Genomic DNA, 17,464 nt, shown 5'->3' with positions numbered 1-17,464 from the left:
ATTCTAAATGGGTTATTCTACCTCCCCATCTTGTAAAATTCACTTAATAGCCCCACCCAAGATCTAGACTCTACCTTCTTAGACGGTTCCCCGCTAGTCCCCATCCTTCAGTCTTATGACTTCCCTATAATGCTGGCAGCCTGTACATAGGCTTGACAAAGTCCTACTGTGACTCAAGCATAGCTCTTTGACACAGGAGAGGATTAACTACCCCAACAGCTGCTTTTAACTTTTTAACATCTGCACCACATCTTGTACGATGGTTAGGTCTCTCATGAAGACCTCTCATTCAGCACCCATGTCCAGTGGCCTAATGTGTAAGTCTCTAAGACCATACCTTAAGTTACCTATTTACAACGGGTTAGGATACATGCATTTTCCCAAGTAGTAGTACACGCCAATATTAAACACAAGAGCTCAGGGCCTTTAATTAGTGCAGAATCAATCAGGTATTAACTGCTTGAACAAGCAGCTTCATTTATAGAATACTCATTTAGCAGTCATATTTGCATAGAAAGAACCACATAGGGAATTCCCTGGTGTTTTCACTGAAGGGGTACCAGGTCTGATCCCTGGTTGGGGGACTTAAGATCCTGCAAGCCACATGGTGCTGAAATGCCCGCGGTCGCGAGACCCCTCCACAAGACCACCAGAGACGAGAGTCAAAGCCAAACGGCAAGGGTCATTTATTGCAGGTTCGAACCTGGACCTCCGCGCACTCGTTGCCGGTGACGCTAAGAGGTCCCGATGGAGTTTAGTACAGCTCTTTTATAGACAGGTACAAACAAGCTCGGGACCTTCTGCGGGGCTTTCCAGGGGTTGGGAGTACTGATTGGCTAACTTTTAAACAAAGACACTAGTCACTGATTGGTTAACTTTTAAACAAAGACACTAGTCACCGTCTGATTGGTTGGATGGTTGCAAAAGGGGGTTCAGCAAGCATAGTTACAGAAGCAAGAGCGGCTGGTTAAGTTCCGGTTTCCTGAGGTTTTGTTTCTCAATTAGAAATACTTAAGATGGGGCCATAGTTACAAACAGTACAAACAGGAAGATCAATGCAATCCTAGCAGCGCTGCGGCCTAACGGCAGGGCATCAATTCAGCCCTATTTCTACCAAAGTAGAACATAGCCCTTATAGCCCTTCATTCCCCCTTCTTTCATGAACCAGAGAAGCCAATCTTGGGTCCTCAAGGCTCAGTTTCTTCATTTTCTAAGTCCTCGTATGGCTGATATTGTGATCTTAATACCATTAGCTGAACTGTGTTTATTCTTTTCCGGACAAAATCCATGATTTTGTTGAATATACAGGGGCCTATAGTGAGGAGGAAAAGGAGGCATAGTTGAGGGCCCAGGAAGGGGAGGAGGAAGGGAAGCATCTCATGAAATCCTGACCAAAGGGGATTGTCCGCTAATTCTTTCTGGCAGCGGGCTAAGTCTTCCTGGAGCTGGTGAATTTTGTTTCTTACAATGCCTGATTTATTTGCATAAAAACAACATTTTTCTTTTAGGGCGAGGCATATCCCACCCTGTTCAGCTGTCAGCAAGTCTAAGCCCCTCCTATTTTGTAGGACCACCTCGGCCAGCGAATCTAATTGGTCCTGTAAGTCCTGAATGGTTCCAGAGAGGGTTTCTACATCTTCTATTAATTGTCTAGACAGCTGATTATAGGAGTGAAGGGAGACCCCAAGACCTGTACTCCCTGTGGCCACAGCTCCTGTAATTCCTAGTCCTACCAGGAGGGGTATGGCTGTAATGGCTCATTTGGTTCTTCCTGCCCAAAGGTCAAAGCTGGGAATGGGCAATGGAGTGTCTCCTGAGATCAGGTCTACATTATGGAGGAGGGTGGCTAGGTTGCAGACCCCTGTCCAGTTCTGGGGTAAATAGGTGTATGCTAGGTTATTTCCACGGACAAAGACAGTGGTGTTAGGACTACAGAGGGAGGAGTTTACGGGGATATACTAACTACATCCAGTAGATGAAAGGATTCCCAAGTCAATACTGGCGTTACAGAGGGAATCGTTCTTGACAAAGCATGAGGTATTAAAGGTAGTTGAAAACTTTGAAAATTGTATGGGAAACGGCTCGGGGAGTGAAGTTGGGTTACATTGTTTGCTGATGTTTAAATTGGCGAAAACGGGGATGGCTATAGGGCAGGGCGGTCCTTGAGGAAGGCAGAGCCAGCAATCTTGTGCTAAGTTGGGGTTGGTGGTATTTAAAAGCGCAAAAGTAGCTTCTAGTATAGTCGTGGTTTGGGGGTCCAGTTCAGAGGGATTGACCTTAGGGCGAATTAGGGGGTGGTAGCTGAGCTGTGGGTACAAATTCTGATAGGCCTTTTTCTATTTGCCTTCGGGTTTCTATCTGGCGCACTTCGTCTTGGGGCCCTCCACCGTCTGACATATGTATGGGGGCCCTGGTATTCCAGCACACCGGGGTCCCGGGAGTGCCAATGCATCCAGCCTGAAGGTATTTATTATTATCACTAATGGTGGGACTTTTATTATTCTGTAGTGTGGCTGTGAAATAAGTCTTGTTATTGGTCCCTATACATTGCTGGTAAGAGGAATAGCACGTGCTATGCATTGATTCCTGAAAAGTAGAACAGGGGCAAATAGCTCGGGGGGTGAGTGGTTTAGGCTTATGGTAGCATTGCCAGCTGGTTTTGACCCCGGTGCCTCCATATACCTGAACAAGGTATGCAGTTATTCCCCCGCAATCCTGCATATGAGTATACCTTCGGGGAACAACAGGAGTCTCGCTAGTACCTCCCCTGCACTCGCACGGTGCACCATATAGTTGTTGCATTAAAGCATTCTTATTGGGGGGGGGGTCGAATCCTCCCCTCGTGACCCGAGGGTTGAGGGTTAGGACTATCATTAGAGCTATCAGCAGTACCTTGGTCCTCATGGGGGAGGGTATGGCGTAAGGTCAGTTTGAGGGGATTGTCCTTACTCCGATCAACCGTCCAGGTAACGTCAGCTTTAGTGGACTTGATGAGGTCAGAAAGTGGGTCCACCGGCTTGACGTGGGTGTAATGGATCCAGGCAGCTATGCTGTCCACCTTGATGGCCGTCGGCGTTGTCAGGATGATCTGGTAAGGTCCTTTCCACCTGGGTTCTAGGGTCTCTTGTCGATGGCGTTTGACAAGGACCCAGTCACCTGGTCGGAGCTGGTGTGGAGTAGGCGGGGGTCCTGTTGTATATAGCTCTTTTAGTTTGGGCCAGATTGTCTCGTGTATCCGCTGTAAGGCTTGGAGGGAAGACAGGAGATTATTTTCTGGGTCCGATTGGATAAGGTTAGTCTTTAGGTTAGGGATAATAGGAGGAGGCCGACCATGTATTATTTCGTAGGGGGTAAATCCTAGCTTATAGGGGGAATTTCGCACCCTAAACAGAGCGTAGGGGAGTAGGACTACCCAGTTAGCGCCAGTCTCCATGGTTAATTTAGTCAAGGTCTCTTTTAGAGTTCTATTCATTCTTTCTACCTGTCCTGAACTCTGGGGGCGGTATGCACAATGTAATTTCCAATCAGCCCCAAGTATGGAAGCCAGATCCTGACTTACCTTAGAAACGAAGGCCGGCCCGTTGTCTGACCCTATCATAACTGGAAAGCCATACCTGGGCAGGATTTCTTCTAGTAGCTTTTTAGCTACTATTTGTGCTGTCTCATTCTTGGTCGGGAATGCCTCGGTCCAACCTGAAAAGGTATCTATAAACACCAGTAAATATCTATATCCATATTTGCCAGACTTTACCTCTGTGAAGTCCACTTCCCAGTAGGCTACGGGCTAGTTCCCTCTTTCCCGGATGCCAGCGGTTGGTGGGTGGGTGCTAGCATTATGGAGTTGGCAGACTGCACAGCCAGCAACCAGTCGTTCAGTTTTTTCGGAGACATTTTTAAGTCCAGTCTGTCTGATGAGATCCTGTAGCCGTCGGGCGCCCAAGTGGGTGCTACGATGGATCTGTTCAAGGACCAAGGTTCCTAGTTTTTCTGGAAGGAGGATATTGTTCTTAGCATCCCGCCACCATCCGTCTTTAACCTGGGTTAGAGGGAGTTTGTTTACCCATCTAATGTCATCTTCCGAGTAGTCGGGTTGGGGCGGTAATTCCCGGGGCCCTGGATCCGGCAGTTGTAGGGGAAGTAATGGTATTGGAGTGTATGCCGCCTTTCGAGCCGCCTGGTCTGCCAAATTGTTGCCCCGGGCGACTGGATTTGTGGGTTTTTGATGCCCTGGGCAATGTACAATGGCTAACTTTTTGGGTTCCCATGTGGCCGCTAGCAAGGCCAGGATTTCCTCTTTGTTCTTGATGTCTTTGCCCTCTGCTGTGAGTAGTCCCCGCTCTCGGTATATTGCCCCATGTATGTGTGCGGTAGCGAAAGCATACCGGCTGTCTGTATATATGGTGGCTTTTTGGTCTTTGCTCATCTTGAGAGCTTGGGTCAGGGCAATTAATTCAGCTTTTTGGGCTGAGGTCCCTGGGGGGAGAGTCTTTGCCCATATCACCTCAGTTTCTGATGTTACCGCTGCCCCCGCATACCTCTGACCTTGCTGGACAAAACTGCTGCCGTCAGTGAACCATGTGACTTGTGCATCTAATAGGGGCTGGTCACGTAGGTCTTCCTGAACCCCATGGATCTGAGCCAGTACCTCTGCACAATCATGGAGTGGGGAGTCTAAGTCTGGGTCAGGTAATAGAGAGGCAGGGTTTAAAGCCCGTGGTGGAGTGTAGCTGATTTTGAGAGGATTTAACAGTAGACCCTGGTAGTGGACCAATCGAGCATTGCTCATCCATCGGTCGGGAGGCTGTTTGAGAACCCCGTCGATGGCGTGGGGGGTGGTGACATGTAATTCCTGTCCCATAGTTAGTTTGTTGGCATCCTTTACCATTAGGGCTGTGGCGGCGATCACCCGGAGGCAAGGAGGCCAGACTGCAGCCACGGGGTCCAATTTCTTTGATAGGTAAGCGATAGGCCTGGTCCAAGGACCGAGGGGTTGGGTCAACACGGCCTTAGCTATGCCTTTGTTTTCATCCACAAAGAGGTGGAAGGGTTTGGAGACATCAGGGAGACCCAGGGCGGGTGCGGATAGCAAGGCAGTTTTGGTCTGCTGAAACGATTGCTCAGCCTCCTCTGTCCATTCAAAGGGCGTCTGTTCTTTGGCGGCTAAGTATAGTGGTTTGGCCATTTCAGCAAATTTGGGTATCCATAAACGGCAGAACCCAGCTGACCCCAAAAATTCTCTCACCTGTCGAGGCGTGGTGGGTCTGGGGATGCGGAGGACAGTCTCTTTCCGTGCATCTGTGAGCCATCGTTGCCCCCCTTTCAGTAGGTATCCCAGGTAAGTTACCTCAGGCCTGCAGATCTGCGCCTTTTTGGCAGAGGCCCGGTATCCCAGGGTGCCGAGAGTCTGTAGGAGGTTTCTGGTTCCCTGCAGGCAGGCTTCAGTGGTCCCAGCAGCTATTAAGAGATCATCAACATACTGCAGGAGAGTTATATTGGGGTTTTGTCTCTGGTACTCACTGAGATCCTCGTGTAGGGCCTCATCAAACAAGGTAGGTGAGTTCTTGAATCCTTGGGGAAGTCTGGTCCAGGTGAGTTGTCCGTTTATGCCTCTCTCGGGATCCGACCATTCGAAGGCAGAGTTCTTGACTTTTGGGTGCTAAGGGTAAACTAAAAAAGGCATCTTTGAGGTCCAGCACAGTATACCATTGTTTTTCTGGACTAAGGGCGCTCAAAAGAATATATTGATTGGATACAGTAGGATGGATGTCTATGACTCGTCTGTTAACTTCCCTCAGGTCCTGTACTGGGCGGTAGTCTTTACTGTTAGGTTTGCAGACTGGCAGCAGGGGTGTGTTCCAGGCCGACTGGCAGGGACGCAGTATACCTAGGTCAAGAAGCCGGCGAATATGTGGAGTGATACCAGTTTTGGCCTCTATGGGCATGGGATATTGTCGGACACGTGCAGGATCTGCCCCTGGTTTGATTTCTATGAATAGGGCTGGGCGATGTTTAGCTAGTCCCATCCCACCTGTTTCTGCCCATGCTTCGGGGAACTGCTGAAGCCATGACTTTATATCTTGATTTTGGGAGGGTGGTTCCTGGTGAAGTCGGTACTCATCTTCCAAGTTCAGGGTGAGCACAGATATGGGTTGGTTGTGAGGGTCTGTTATGATCGGCCCCTCTAACCGAAAATGAATTTGTGCTCCCATTTTAGTAAGTCAGTCTCTCCCCAGTAAGGGGCAAGGGCTATCGGGAATGACCAGAAAGGAGTGGGTTACTTTTCCCGTGCCCAAGTCCACAGTTCTCTGAGTGGTCCAGGGGTAACGTTTAACTCCCGTAGCTCCCTGGACCCAGGAGGTTTTGTCAGAAATTTTCCCGTGGGCCTTAACCAAGACCGAATGCTGTGCCCCTGTATCCACCAGGAATTGGACTGGTTTCCCCTCCACTTGTAGGGTTACCCTGGGTTCGGGGAGGGGGTCCGAACCACATCCCCCCTACTCTGCATCATGTGTAAACAGGACTGGGGTGGTGGCCTTCGGTTGCCATTGCCCCTGGTTGGGGCGCGGCTGCCTTTTTTGGGGGCATTCCCGAGCCCAATGGCCTTTTTCCTTGCAATAGGCACATTGATCTCTGTCCAATGGTCGCCTGGGAGGTCCAGTGGCTGGGGGGCCCCCTTGATCTTTCTGAACAATGGCGGCCAGGACCTTAGTCATTTTCTCAGTGGCTTTGTTTATCCTCTGGGGCGTCTCGGTTATTAAAGACGCGCTGAGCAATACGGAGTAGGTCCTGTATCTGTTTGCCCTCCAGATCTTCTAACTTCTGGAGTTTCTTTTTAATATCAGGGGCTGCCTGGTTAACGAAGGACATTACAACGGCAGCCTGATTTTCGGGGGCCTCTGGATGCATAGGGGTATATTGCCTAAAGGCTTCCATTAATCTTTCTAAGTGAGAGGAGGGACTTTCTGTTTTACCTTGTACAATTGAATATACCTTGGCCAAATTAGTGGGCTTGCGCGCGGCAGCCCGGAGACCCGCCATTAGAGTCTGGCGATAAATGAGCAGTCGTCCCCTACCTTCTCCGGTGTTATAGTCCCAATCATCCTGCGGGGTGCTAGTTAAGGGAAAGGCTGCATTAATAAGATCAGGGTTAGCGGTGGGTTGACCACCATCTCCAGGAACCAGTTTTCTTGCCTCCAGCTGGATTCGTTCTCGTTCCTCGGTAGTGAACAGGATCCGGAGAAGCTGTTGGCAGTCATCCCAGGTGGGCTGATGGGTAAACATAACACTATCTAGAAGAGCTATCAAGTCTTTAGGATTATCAGAAAAATGAGCATTCTGGGTTTTCCAATTATATAAGTCACTGGTAGAGAATGGCCAATATTGGAGTCGGGGGTTCCCTGTCTCATCGGGAGGGCCTATTTCTCGTAGGGGTAGGGCTGTGGTGGAATCTGGATGGCGGAACCCTGGGTCGCGCTGAGTGCGTCCACGGGTGCGTCCAGCCGGCCCAGGGGTTATTTTCATTGCGCAGGAGGGCCGGCAGTGCCTCTGCCTCTCGGTCCTCCGGTTCTGACCTGGGTGGCCCCTCAGGAGGGGCCACAGGAGGTTCTTCCAAGGGGAGAGGAGCAGGGTCAGGAGCAGGAAGGGGGACCGGTTGTTGGGCCAAAGGAGGATGTTGATATGGGGGGGGGTTCTAAGAGAAGGAGGTCTTGGCTATCAGAAAGTATGGGTGCGGTTGAGGTCTGAGGCTTGGGAGGTTTAGTTGGTCGGGCCATAAGGATCTTATATGTCCCTGATGACAAAAAGGGTGCCATCCAGGGAGGTGGGTTTTCTACCAGGTCCTGCCATACCAAGATATAGGGGATTTTGTCCGGATGGCCTTCTTTCCCTCGTAAGAAAACTCTAGATTTAATTTTTAGGACTATAGGAAGACAAAAGGTACCCTCGGTGGGCCAACCAACCCCAAAAGTTGGCCATTCAGAGCGGCAGAAGGTATAATAAGTTTTCTTTTCCGGATGTCCAGACTGAGGTCATGTCCTCGGGATTTCACATCCCCAAAATTAGTGAGGAGGAGGGAGAGAGGGATACTCTGTGTTTGGCCCATGTTTAGGTCCTGGAAGAGATTGGTTAGAAAAGGTTATTCTGAAAACGAAAGTGATTAAGAGCAGTCCCAATAGTGGAGCCTGTAAAAGGAGGAAGGGAGGTTATCGCGTGCGCCCTTCAGATGGGCTGTCAACCCCCAGATGGGTCACGGTGGACGTCTCCAACCACGCCCGACTAGGTGTCCTATAGCACGTCTGCCAGGACTGTCCTAGTCCCCAAAACAGAAGGTACCTTGAGCCAGCGATGACCCGTTGACCTGACGTCTGGTGGGCTTGGGGGCATCCTGGACAAGCCCCCAAATGAAATGCCCGCGGTCGCGAGACCCCTCCACAAGACCACCAGAGACGAGAGTCAAAGCCAAACGGCAAGGGTCATTTATTGCAGGTTCGAACCTGGACCTCCGCGCACTCGTTGCCGGTGACGCTAAGAGGTCCCGATGGAGTTTAGTACAGCTCTTTTATAGACAGGTACAAACAAGCTCGGGACCTTCTGCGGGGCTTTCCAGGGGTTGGGAGTACTGATTGGCTAACTTTTAAACAAAGATACTAGTCACTGATTGGTTAACTTTTAAACAAAGACACTAGTCACCGTCTGATTGGTTGGATGGTTGCAAAAGGGGGTTCAGCAAGCATAGTTACAGAAGCAAGAGCGGCTGGCTGGTTAAGTACCGGTTTCCTGAGGTTTTGTTTCTCAATTAGAAATACTTAAGATGGGGCCATAGTTACAAACAGTACAAACAGGAAGATCAATGCAATCCTAGCAGCGCTGCGGCCTAACGGCAGGGCATCAATTCAGCCCTATTTCTACCAAAGTAGAACATAGCCGTTATAGCCCTGCAGTGCAGCCAAAAAAAAGAACCACACAATTATGTATATAGTCACCTTTATTGTAATTCACCCGAGTACATCAGAAACTGACATGGATCTCTTTATTAACACATGTAGATTCTCACGGGCACCTGCTTTCCACTTTTAAGAAAATCCAGTTTACTTGAGAATGGCCAAGATCTTAGTATCAGTACATCAAGTTTCCACCTCATAGGAAACCTGAAAGGGTCTCTTGGGACTCCCAGGTCACTATACTGTCCACAGACCTGCCCACACAAGTGTCTTCTGGAATTCCTTCTAAATTTCTAAAGGCACCTGGTTAACAGAACACTATTACTCTGCTGGTTTTTAAGGTGCAATTCCAGGGTTAAACATTGTGCGAAACTTAACATTTTCAAATTGCCCAGGCTTATCTTCCAAAAATAGTGTATTACTCACTTTACTAATCTCCCTGCCAAATAAAGGCCCCCAAAGCATTGTTAACTGCACAAGTCAGGCAAGGCTCCTCTTCTCTCCTGAAGGAAAAGGACAAAAAAAGAATTAGATTCATACATAACAATCTTATTTCACTTTTAAATTTTGGTATACTAGATGTCTCTCTGCATGGTTTGTCTCCTCAGTCATTGTCCACAGGACTCTGAGAAGCTGTAGGAATATGCAGGCGCAGACTCAAGGCCCGGCTTCATCTCCAACGTTGTGGAAAGGGACTGTACATCATGGGGCAGAGCCCTATGCTCCCCTACGCCACCAGGACAGAGCCCGGGGAGAGTGACCTCCCGGGGTATCCACGTTGGAATGTCTGACTGAACAGTTACTTTAAGTTCCCACACGGACAAGTTTCGTTCTGAGAGCGAACAAAGTACAACAAAGTTAGCCTAGATACCCAATTAACACGATCGACTATATAGTACTGTACTGTAATAGGTTTATAATACTTTTCACACACATACATAAAAAACAAACACAAAGAAATAAAGTGAACATTTTAAGTCTTACAGTACCTTGAAAAGTACAACAGCTAGCATACAGGGGCTGGCCTCGAGTGAACAGGCCATGAGTTACTGACTGGAGGGAGAGGAAGGAGATGGCAGAGCTGAAGGATCATTAGCATCAGGAGATGGAGGGCAAGCTGCAATTTCACTCATGCCTCACACTGATGGCACAGGTTCTGGTCCCTTTCCCTTGCTGGATTCAACTCTTATCTACCCTCCTGAAAAAACGATCCAGTGATATCTGGGTACTAGCTCTTCTCATCAGATGACACAGTAGCACTGCGTTGCATTCTGAATGGTTGCTGCAACTTTCGTGTACCATTCTACGTCCGGGTCCTCTGCCTCAAAAACTAACAGTGCCTCCTCAAATAAAGAAAACCCCCTTACCACTTCCTGCATCATGAATCTCTTTCATTCTTCAGCAGTACCACCTATGTCACTGCTGCTTTTATGCCTGCTTCCAGACATCCTGGGCTTAAAATACAGATACTGTCCTACTGTACTCCGTACAGTAAAGTATACTAAAACAAAACCACTTGTAGAGGATGCACGCATGTGACAATGTACACCAGACACCTGAATTAACTTACGTGACTGGACATGTGCACACATGTTCGCATCTTAAGGTTTGTATGTAAAGGACTCACTGTACCCGTTTTCAAGACATTTCATTTCTCCTCATCCCATACTACATGTAGACTTGAGGGAAGTTCAAGTCCACCAGGATTAGCAACTGTTTCTACTCACTTCCAAAAGTTATGCTTTATCTATCATAGTTACCGTCATTGTAGACATACGCTCTGCATATGCTGGTGCAACTTAACCCCCCACATCACAGAAGGGAACTGTACAAGAGACCAAACCCTTAGTTGCCCTGGAAAGATCGAGAGGGTACACACATTACATGACTCATGTGACAGCTTTGCTGTCTTTGGTTAAGTCATTCAAAATTGTTCCATTTGCAAAACAGAAATCTCTCCTCTACCGTGAGTATTAAAGATGTGAAGATAAACTTTAAAAAGCCATCTTCCTGGAATATGAGCACACATCTAAGAAACTGTCAACATGCCTACAAAAAAAAGTAGCAAAATATCTAGATGCATTGAACGGCAGCATCTTCATGAAATGGAGTGAGCTCAAAATGATCAAATGTCTTATGCAAAATGTTGGCAGGCAAACACTGATAGGTCAAAAGGAATTCGTAGATTTACTTACCCCGAATCAAATTATTTGGAATCCCAAACAAATGCTGCAAAACAAAGCAGGTAAGAGCTTTAATCCAGCAGTACACCCAAACTGATTAAAACAAATTTTTCATTCACTTCGGATCAACCTAGACTCAGATATGCTGCTCTGGAGAGCTGTTTCCTGCATGGTTTGTCTCCTCAGTCATTGTCCACAGGACTCTGAGAAGCTGTAGGAATATGCAGGCGCAGACTCAAGGCCCGGCTTCATCTCCAACGTTGTGGAAAGGGACTGTACATCATGGGGCAGAGCCCTATGCTCCCCTACGCCACCAGGACAGAGCCCGGGGAGAGTGACCTCCCGGGGTATCCACGTTGGTCACTATACTTTAGAAATTAACTTCACCAAGTTGACAGCTACTTCGCAGGAGTATCTATAAAGGACTAGATCCCAATCACCCCAGTGTCAGCAAGAGTTGAGCGCAAGACTAAGGAGCAGACACATCAATAATCTGAATTTTCAACCAGGTACTCCGAAGGCATCTAGGAACCCCAACAGGCGATTAGCTTGCTGCCGAAGAACAGCAAATAACAGCCGTTATGACGCCAGTAAAGGCTCCTACCTTTAACCCGATCGCCTGAAATTAAAAAATTGCCCCAGAAGAAAAAATAAATGGCACCAGAATTAAAAATAACCCGAATCGGGAACAAAATGGCCTGCATTCAACTCCACTGAAGACGCCAACCCGCCTCCTAGGAAGCAACATAATGGCGCAACAGGAAATGAGGGCGGGCGCTGCGCACTTAGCTTGTGGGCGCGAAGGGTCGCGCCCTGCACGCCAGGGAATTCCCGCGCTAGCGACCCTTGGTTACGGCCAAGACCCACGGCCGGCGAGGCCTCCCCCGCCCACACCCGACCCGGCCCTATTTTTGCGAGAAAGGGTAGTCACCATGGACGCCGAAGATTCGGAATCATTCTAAATAGTGTGATCCCCAAAGAAAAGGCTGAGTTGCGGACCCAGTACCAGACAAAACGCTGAAGAAGCAGGCATCTAATCACACTCACCTAACACCCGAGGAGAATAACAGCCTTCCCCGAAAAGACCAAACGGTCTCAAGGCATCGGTATTTATACCTTCTGAAGCCCCCGGAAGTCACGAAATCTCTACTGCGCCTGCGCCGCGTCATGCGCAGTTAGGGAGTTAGAAATTCGCTAAGGGTGCTGGGACTCCACCGCAGGTTAAGCCCCACCCCTACCTGGCGTAGAGGCATCTCGCGATACTACAGACTTCGCGCGGGACCTTGAAAGTGCAAGTTACAGAAAGAGAGGTTTTGAAGTATTTGGGCTGATGGGTAAGTGCTGGATCGGGTATTTACGGCTCTACGATCAGTTCACCAATCTGGAGGATAAGCCGTTAAATAAAGTCAAAAAACCTTTGGATTAATAAGTGTTCTGAATAGAAAAGGCATTTAAGCCTTGTCTGAAAAAAAAAAACAAAAAGAAAAAGGCATCTAGAGAAATGCAGTCTCTAAAGGGATTGAATTTACCCTGCTACGTGTGAAATAAGCATTTGATAAATCGCGTTGGCAAATAAGTCGGGAGTACTAAACTGTACACTTAAAAATGATTAAACTGGTAGATTTTATGTTACGTGTATTTTAACACATATAGACACCTAATATAAAGAAGGCAAGCAAAGAATCCTGAAGATAAATGTTACATGTGAAATATTGCAAATGCGATAGAATTCCGAATAAATGTTAGATAAATTGACGTAGAGCCATCAAAGCTCTGCTATAACGAGTAGAAACATTTATGGTGTTCTTCCCATAAGATTTTGTGCTGGGTGCTTTAAATACATTATTTACCATCACAGCAATTCTAAGACATTGGTATTATTACCCGGTTAAAAAAATTTTTTTTTAATAGCATGCATTTTCTTTCTTGCACTTATTTTTGGCTGTGTTGGGTCTTCCTTGCTGCGCGCAGGCTTTCTCTAGTTGTGGTGAGTGGGGGCTACTCTTCATTGCGGTGCACGGGGTTCTCACTGCGTGGCTTCTCTTGTGGAGCACGGGCTCTAGGTTCACGGGCTTCAGTAGTTGTGGCTCGTGGGCTCTAGAGCGCAGGCTTAGTAGTTGCGGTGCACAGGCTTAGTTGCTCTGCGACATGTGGGATCATCCCGGACCAGGACTCGAACCTGTATCCCCTGAATTGGCAGGCAGATTCTTAACCACTGTGCAACCAGGGAAGCCCTATTACCCAGGTTTTAAGATGCGAAACAGGCCCAGAGCAGTGGTTCTCTAAGTGTAGTTGGCCAACTGTGGGGGTCCCTGAAACTCTTTAGGGGGTTCATGAGGTCAAAACTATTTCATAATAATACTTAGACTTTTTCTGCCTCCTTCACTATGTTGAGTCTACACTGATGTAAAATGAAATTGTGGGTTAAACTGCTGCTGTCTTAGTTTGCTTCAAAGCCCTGTCACCAAACTGTACTGGTGGTCATTGTATTCTTCATCAACACAAATTTAAAATTTTTTAAAAAGTCAGTTTCACCGAAGGACGTCCTTGATGAAGAAGTAAAAATCATTAATTTTACTAATTCTTGCCTTTTGAGTATCTGTCTTTTATTATTTAGTTTTTTGGCTGTGTTGGGTCTTCGTTGCTATGCACGGGCTTTCTCTAGTTGTGGTGAGCAGGGGCTACTCTTCGTTGTGGTGTGCGGGCTTCTCATTGCGGTGGCTTCTCTTGTTGTGGAGCACAGGCTCTAGGTGTGTGGGCTCAGTAGCTGTGGCTCATGGGCTCTATAGCGCAGGCTCAGTAGTTGTGGCACACGGGCTTAATTGCTCCGCGGCATGTGGGATCTTCCCAGACTGGGGCTCGAACCTGTCTCCCCTGCATTGGTAGGCGGATTCTTAACCACTGCGCCACCAGGGAAGTCCTGAGTATCTGTCTTTTTAATATTCTATGTGACAAAGTGAGAAGTACACATAGAGCATTTATGCTGCATGTGAAAACTGATCTGCAGGAAAAGCACTTATGACATTGTTTGAGTTGTGAGCTGAAAAAGCCACGTTTTTCATGGAATACTGTTTTATTTGAAAGAATGGCTGACATCTTTACCAGCTATATATCTTGTGTGGGACTGGATTTTCATTTACTTAAACCAAAACACCGTATAGTTACAGGTTGAATGCAAGAGCAGATATGAGAACTGAGTTGCCTTCAATTAAACCAGACAGTAAAGAGATTTGCAAAAAATGTAAAACAATGCCACTCTTCTCTATTTTTGGAAAATAGTTATTTTTCATACAAATATATTGTTAATTAACCTGTAATGGATTATTATTTTGAAATGTATCATAAATATTTTAAAAATTTTCTCAGTTTTAATCTTAGTACAGTAACTATCAATAGATATCACCAACAGATAGAAAGTTTTTTGGGGTTCTGAGTAATTTTTTAAATTATGAAGGGGTCACGAAACAAAAATGTTTGAGAACCAGTAGTTTAGAGGAAGAGAGACAAATAATTCTGCTACTTTTCTGGTGATATTACGAGTATTCAGTTGCCTTTCAATCACTCATTCAACATTTACTTAGTGAATATGACTTAATTTGCTAGGCATTGTGCTAGACACTGGGGATTGAGATGAACCACTTTTTCTGTCCTTGAGCACTCACAGTGGGGGAAATAGACATGACAGCAAATTATACTACTACTTGATAAGCTCTGTGTGGCATGAATAATGTATTCTGAGGACAGAGCAACTGAACAATTGGCTAAAGGCTGAGAGGGTTTTCCTGGGGAGTTAAAATCTGAGCTAAAACTTGAAGGAATAGTAAAAGGGTGGAGTGTGGACGATGACAGCGTTCCAAGTGAGGAAACTAGCAGGCCTGTGGTCTCCCGGGAAGGGTGAGAGGTCAGCTTGATTAGGAACATCAAAGGGAGAACTGCCTGGGCTTTTCATGAGCCTGAGAAATAGGCAAGAGCTGAATACAAAGTATCTTGTGGTCCAGACAAAGTTTAAATTTTATCCTGCCGGTAACTAGGGGTCAATAGTTTTGAAGTAAAGGATTGCTCTATCTTTGCATTTTATCTTTTTTTGGCTGTGCCACAGGGCATGTGGGATCTTAGTTCCCAGACCAGGGATTGAACCTGTGCCCCTGCAGTGGAAGTGCGGAGTCTTAACTACTGGACCGCCAGGGAAGTCCCTATCTCTGCATTTTAGAAAGGTAACTCTAGTGGCAAAGTCGGAGGATAGATTGGAGAGACTGGAGGTTATAAAGTCCCATTAAGTTATGTTGGCTTTTTTTTTTTTTTTTTTTTCGGTACGCGGGTCTCTCACTGTTGTGGCCTCTCCCGTTGCGGAGCACAGGCTCCGGATGTGCAGGCTCAGCGGCCACGGCTCACGGGCCCAGCTCCTCCGTGGCATGTGGGATCTTCCCGGACCGGGGCACGAACCCGTGTCCCCTGCATCGGCAGGCGGACTCTCAACCACTGCCCACTGCCAGGGAAGCCCAAATTATGTTGGCTTTGAACTTGAATGGTAAACAAGGCAAGAGGAGATAAAGGAATTGAGAGACATTTCTGAGGTAGAGAATGTACAGACTTTATTGTCCTACTGGACCTGCGAGGTAAGAGAGAAACTTGCAGATAATATCAAAGTTTCAGATTTGGGATGCTGAACATATTGTGGTCTCTAACTCTGATAACTGAGAAAGTAGGTGGTAGGGGTAGTGAGTAATGTCTGCATAGGAGGTGAATATAAGTTTTTTTGTTGTTGTTAACCTCACTGTTTATTGAATTGTGAACTGCTGCAAACGCTGCTGAAGTCTCACTCATTGCGACCCCTCTCTCAGCACCCCCTTGAAAAGGAAGCCTGGAGGTGCGTACCTTGGGAACATGTGGGTGTATATATGTCTACAGGGTAATTGGATATAGGGCTGGACTCCAAGCAAGAAATCCGAGTTGTAAATAAAGATGTAGAAGTTGTCAGAATAAGAGTGGTGACTGAAGTCATGTTGGAAGAGCAGAGAGAGTGATGAGAGGACATGAAAACCCAACATTTAAATGCTGGTCAGGGAAGAAGCCGGGGGACAGAGGAAGCATGATCAGAGGAGAACCAGGAGAGTGAGTGGTGTCTGAGAAGCCACAGAAGTTTTGAGGATTAGAACATGGCCCACAGCATCACATGCTGCAGAGCAGTCGGATACGTTTTGAGCTGAAAACAGGCCTTGGATGTGGCAGTTAACCAAGAAGACACTGGTAACCTCAGGGAAATCCATTTTATTTTGGTTTTAGTTTATATTTTAATGAGTTTAGTGAACATGGCTTTAGAAATGGAAAACAGCATGTATGGACCAGAGGTCCTACACGAATGTCAATGTCAATTTCAATGCAATGTTTACATCTGCACTGCTTCTTTTTCCTCTGTCACTCATTTAGTTCAACTGCTTGGACTGTACAGGAATTTAAGTTAATGTTAGAATAGATTATGTGAGGGGAGTATGGGAAAAGTAGGTGACAGAGCAACAGGGGAAGATTGTTTTTCTTGGTGGGGCAGGAAGGAGATAAACGCTGATCAAATAAATGAATTAATGGTGTGTGTGTGTCTCCTCAGTACCAGATACAGAGAAGTTGAGGGTGTCTGTTCCTGTCATATGACCTCTATGCTTTATGAAGGAGGCAAAAATTCTTGGGGGAACAAATTAATGGCACCCACAGAGGAGAAAGATGGAGCAAGCGGTCCAGGCTGCTGGTGTTTCCTTCTCTTCCCTTCACACCTCTTACAGATGGAATTGAAACAGTGGTTTAGGCTGTGTTTTGGTTTCAGCACCTGGCTTTTGTTGTACATTCTCAACTTTTATAAGTAGACTTCCTATCCCACCCCCTCCCATTCAATATCCACTGGACTTGCCCTTTCTGATGGTGGTTTTCCAAACCCCTTCTCTGCAATTGTAGTCCTCTCTCTCCTGGGGTACAGTAATCAAAATCCTTATGGACGCTAAATTCATTGTTTCAGCAAACACTGGGCAATGTGTACCTTCAAAATACCCTTCTAGAGACAATGCGTGACCTCAAAAGGGTAATGGCAGTTTGAGGCCTCTTTGGAGGGCTAGTAGAAGGAAAATATGGGAGCAGGTGGAGGCCAATGGCATGAGCAGTTCTGACTCATGGTTTCCCTTAACCCTTGGTAAAGGGTGGTACAATAATCAAGGCCAGTCTCTGAAGTGGCAAGTACAAAGTGAGTCATTGGTGGGGCCACCTCGAATGAAACTGGGCTGCTTGCCAGAGAGGAGTACATAAGCTACGATCTGTCCTACTGTGATGTCAGCCTGAGGTCTAATTATATGTGGTCCA

At 47.0% G+C, this 17,464-nt stretch overlaps 2 non-coding genes across 2 annotated transcripts; both read right to left on the bottom strand.

Moving 5' to 3' along the window:
* Positions 1-9,516: 9,516 nt before the first annotated feature.
* On the bottom strand, positions 9,517-9,721 carry LOC136140690 (small nucleolar RNA SNORA73 family). Its single transcript, XR_010657648.1, has one exon. It is a non-coding gene; the product is annotated as a small nucleolar RNA SNORA73 family (small nucleolar RNA).
* A 1,557-nt stretch (positions 9,722-11,278) lies between these two features.
* LOC136140684 (small nucleolar RNA SNORA73 family) lies at positions 11,279-11,482 on the bottom strand. The gene has a single exon (XR_010657647.1). It is a non-coding gene; the product is annotated as a small nucleolar RNA SNORA73 family (small nucleolar RNA).
* Positions 11,483-17,464: the final 5,982 nt, after the last annotated feature.

Source organism: Phocoena phocoena, chromosome 1 (assembly GCF_963924675.1).
Source record: "Phocoena phocoena chromosome 1, mPhoPho1.1, whole genome shotgun sequence".
In the NCBI taxonomy this organism is placed as follows: domain Eukaryota; kingdom Metazoa; phylum Chordata; class Mammalia; order Artiodactyla; family Phocoenidae; genus Phocoena; species Phocoena phocoena.
This window is presented reverse-complemented; position numbering and strand designations above follow the sequence as displayed.